At 37.6% G+C, this 4,894-nt stretch overlaps 1 pseudogene; it reads left to right on the top strand.

Annotated features, from left to right (window-relative positions):
• The first annotated feature begins 2,229 nt into the window (after positions 1-2,229).
• Positions 2,230-2,482, top strand: LOC143401811 (ATP synthase F(0) complex subunit k, mitochondrial pseudogene; annotated as a pseudogene).
• The last annotated feature ends 2,412 nt before the right edge of the window (positions 2,483-4,894 follow it).

Below are 4,894 nucleotides of genomic sequence, written 5' to 3'. Positions count from 1 at the left end.
GAAAAAAAACAATCCCAAACCATACTGTATGATTTCAACTATCTGACATTCTAGAAAAGGTGAAACTATGGAGATAATAAAAAGATCAGCAGTTGCCAAAGTTTGGGGGAAAGGGAGGATGAATATGCTGAATACAAAGGTTTTTAGGGCAGTGAAACTATTAAGTGGATACATGTCACTAATACAATTTGTCTAAACCCATAAAGTATGTAACACCCAGTGAACACTAAGGTCACAATATACACAATATACTCTGGGCGATGGTGATGTGTTGACACAGGTTCATCTGTTGTAACAAAGGGGCCACTGTGGTGTGAGCTGCTACTGGGGACAGGGTGCCAGATGTGTGGACACAGGTGGTATATGGAGACTCTATACCTGCCACTCAATTTTGCTCTGAGCTTAAAACAGTTCTAAAAAACAAAATCTTTAAAAAGGCAGGGGTGTGGATAATAGGTTATTTTAAAAGAAATTACTTTCTAATCATTTCTATAGCAATAAGTCATGTATTCATTTTATGTGTGTGTGCATACACACCCATCTATGTGTATAGACACACATGGAATACATTCATTATACATATAATGCACTAAGATATTGTTTTTAAAAAGCAATACTACATATACCTTTAAATATTATGTGTATCAAGAGCTAAATTTCTTTTTTAAAAAATATTTTTTAGTTGTAGATGCACACAGGCTTTATTTTATTTATTTTATGTGGTGCTGAGGATCGAACCCAGGGCCTCACACATACTAGGCAAGTGCTCTACCACTGAGCTACAATCCCAGGCCCAAGAGCTAAATTTCTTCTCAAATTATTTCTAGATAACTCATATACAGTATTTTTCACTCCTTCAATATTAGACTCAGGCGTCATAAGTATCAAAAACCAGTCGAGCCCTCCAGTGTCCTCACCAGCATTACAGACTCTGCAGTACACCGTTAAAAAAGATCCCCTTGTTCTCTAATTCTTCAAAGTTCCTGGAAGTTTTGAAGGACCAATATTAGTATCTCCTTCAACTGAATTCTGAGCAAGGTGAGAAAAAATTAAATAGTCTGATTACAAGCACTGAACCTCCTTGGTCCTAAACTATTCATTATTTATTTATTCCTTTGTCATATTAATAGGACTTGCCTCAGAGGGTTGTTGGGAGGATTTAATATTAAAACACACGTCTGCCCTAAGGGCACACAGAGTGTTACTTCCTCTCTGTATTTATCATCACACGTCTTTGCTCTCTCACTGGGAAACCAGGACATCTAAATTGCTTGTGGTGGGATGGGGTCCATAAGGCATATCAGATACCACACACCGGAGCTCTACTTACTTTTCTGGAACCATGAAAATGTTTTAATTTCTTTTAAAATTAGAAGGAAAAAAATGAACTTTTCAGGCTAAAAATTACATTCATCTTTATACCAACACAGTCACAAAGTATAATCTGCACATTTTATAATTTTAGAATGGAGGGAGGGAGCCACCAACACAAAGTGGACCCACAACAGGCATGATGTAGCCCTGGGAGGGAGACTATTCTGATCTAATACAGGCAAACTTCAGGCAAGGAATTGCTTTCAGAGGAAATAAGAATGCATTTCTCTCCCCTGCACTTGCCCAATCGTTCTCACCACATCTTTGCTCCCTCCCTTCCTCCCATTTTGATCATGTCACCATAACAAAAAGTGAATAAGAGGTAAGTTTTCTTCGATTGGCAGAATGTACAAGGAATATGACACTTGTGTGTTCAATGGCCAGGGGACAAGGCAAGTTCAGTAAACTGATGTGAGATCTTAATGATATTGCCCTGACTTCTTATTCCAAAAGGACTGTACTGGGGCTGGAATGTAGCTCAGGGGTAGAGCATTGCCTAACATGTGTGAGCCCCTGGGCTCCATCCCCAGAACTGTGAACAAACAAACAACCATGCTACAATTTATCAGTATAAATATGCAAAGTACTGGGCTAAGAGATAACTGGGCATTACCTTTCAGGATCTTCAAAATCACAGGAAGGGAATACCACCCATTTGCAAAAATGAAACAGATTCCGTGAGGCTGAATCATGTACCCAAGACCACAGAACCAGAAAGTAACAGAACTCCGAGGAAAACCCAGATTCTTAAACATAAATTTAAGTCAAGAATGAACCTCCTTCTTCTGACCTAGTGGAGGTCTGGCTGTGAAAGACATAGGCTGGGGAATTTGTGGCTATGGCAAGATTGAAATCATGGCAGGTCCAGAAACTGATGTCCAATTCCAGTTCACTGGTATTAAAAAATATTTCAACACTTTCACTTACACAAGTAGAATGAATGAATTGTGTACTGGCCACATACAGAGGCATTGCTTTGATTGCTCTATCCTTCAAGGGATAGTCTAAAGAAACTTCAGCTATGAAAGCAACAAAAATGGATTCCCATCTGTCTATACTCATCCCTCAAGTTCTCATACCTGGAGAAGCTAATGTCAACTTACCATGAGACAGTCAATTTAAAAAATAAATTATGAACCTGAAGGGGGGCAAAGCTCATCTTCCTGACTCTTAAATAAATAAGCATCACAACCAAACTATTTATATAATGCATTTAAATATGAATTTATGTGCATATTAATTGATGAGTAGAGAATGTAAATATTAAAAAATAATATGTACTATATGTTAATTAAATCATCTTTCTTAAGTGTAAATACAAGCCAGGTATCTAGAGAGTCGATCCCAAAGGTCATGAAAGACATAATACTTGGAGACCCTTAATCCAACTGGACAGGAACAGTCATCTAGATCAGTGTTTTTCAAGGCATGGTCCATGAGCCAGTACTGACTCACAAATTCCTCACTATTTGTTACCAGTCTAAGATAAGATAATTAGAGCAATGGACAATGTTTAGAGACATTTATAGCAGCTTAACCTTTTTACAAAATCCATGCTTGTGATCAGAAGACACATATTGCTGCTTTTGGGTCTACACCAATTAAATTGCTATAAAACTTGTGGATGAAGAAGCACATAGCATGAGCTGCAAATAGCTTTGTGTGTAACTAGAATCACTAGTTGGTTTATGAGGAACTAGGAAAAGTTTTAGAGTTATTAAATGGTCTTTCATTGAAGATAGCTTGAGAAGCACTCACCCAGAAGAGGAAAGGTCCAAGGCATTACGGCCAAACGTTTTCTCCATCTTGGAGTCAATTTTAATCACTGGTTATCTCTTTCGTGCCTGGATCTCATTCTGTTCATGTAAATCCAAACAAATTCAGGCATTGAATTACCTGGGGAGACCATAATGCAGGCTGAGAATGGGCTGGTTCACAAGTATCTTCAAGACTGGTGCTCATCTTCCAGGAAGTGGGACATGGCACAGCTGTAACAACTCTGTTCTAAAACAGTCATCAGGGAATCAAGCCCTATTTCTGCCAATTATCTTTTTTACATGATTTTTCTTGTTTATTGAAGTCTGTTTATTCTCAACAGATACTTTTTTTTTCTCCCAGCAAACACAGCAGGCAGAAATATGCAGAACAAATCAATTTATTGTCTTATAGAAATAATGGTCCAGAGTATGGGAACACAAGTCAATTCTTTAATTTGTCCTAATTAAGAAGTAGCAAAAATAACTCAACAGCAACAATGAGAACCCTGGGTAAAGAGTTTAAGAGAACACCTTTGCTGCTCTAAGATTTTAGATGATCTTTAATCAAATGATATATTAGAAACATGTTCCTTTAGATGCATCAAAGGTTTTGTTTTCTTTTTAAAGTGCTTTTGCAAATGTGCACTGTCTGACTGTGATATATTTGGTTATCTACTTTTACTCCAAAGTGTGAGGCCTTTAAAATCAATATGAATGTCTTCTTTTTACATAAACACCTACCACAGTCTCAGAAGTTGTATCAAGTTTCATTCTGATTAAAATTGATGCTTTAATTTTTAAAGGCATTTCCAGTTTTAGACTTTAGCTTTTTTTATCTACCTCTCCACAATTCCGTAAATGTCTCTTCATTTTCCGTGGCACATTAGAAAGGTGGTTTGTTCACAGGTGCTCCTAAAAACACTCAATCACTATCCACGTGTCTGGTAAATTCTATGATGGGCATTCATTCAACATTTATCAAGCAATTATGGATCTATCAGGCACTGAGCAAAGTGCTCAGTGTAAAAGGGGCTTCCTGGGTTGTTTTGGATCTAAATAATAGATGAGAATTATAGTTCTCATCAAAACTAAAGGAGAAGCCAACCAAAAGAAACTATTATATTTCATGTTAGAATAGCAGGTTGCTACCCAATCTACAGTTATCATATTTGAAACAACTGAAACCATAAAATAGGTAATTATAATGTGGGTGCAAGAATGGCCCCAGAATAAAAGATGACTTGACAGTAAGACAGGATCAAATTTTTTAATTTTTTAATATATTTTTTGTTCTAATTCAGGACCAAATTTTATTAATTGCTAAAGTCATCCCCCAACACCTAGCACAGTCCTTGCCAGAGTAAATATTCTTTGAGTTACTATTTCTAAAAAAACAAATCACCCTAAACTTTGTGTCATAAAAAAAAATGATTATCTATCTTACCTTCACAGATTGCATGGGTACTGCAGAGACAGCTTGTATCTGCTCATGATCTCTGAGCCTCAGCTAAGAAGACTCAGGAAGTCTGGAGGTGACTCAATGGCAGGAGGCTGGAGTCATTTGAACAGGTGCTCACTCACAGGTGTGATGGCTAATGCCAACTGTGCTTGGGGACCTCAGCCAGGAACCCACACGTGTCTTCCATGGAGCTACATGGCTTCCCTTTAGCAGGCTCTTGGATTCCAAAGAGACCTGGTGAAAGCCTTTAATAATGTAGCCTCAGAAAGAAGTCACCCAATATTACTTCCACCATCATCTTGAG

This window comes from Callospermophilus lateralis, chromosome 6, assembly GCF_048772815.1.
Source record: "Callospermophilus lateralis isolate mCalLat2 chromosome 6, mCalLat2.hap1, whole genome shotgun sequence".
In the NCBI taxonomy this organism is placed as follows: Eukaryota; Metazoa; Chordata; class Mammalia; order Rodentia; family Sciuridae; genus Callospermophilus; species Callospermophilus lateralis.
The sequence above is the reverse complement of the archived record's forward strand: the minus strand, read 5'-3'. Positions and strand labels throughout refer to the sequence as shown.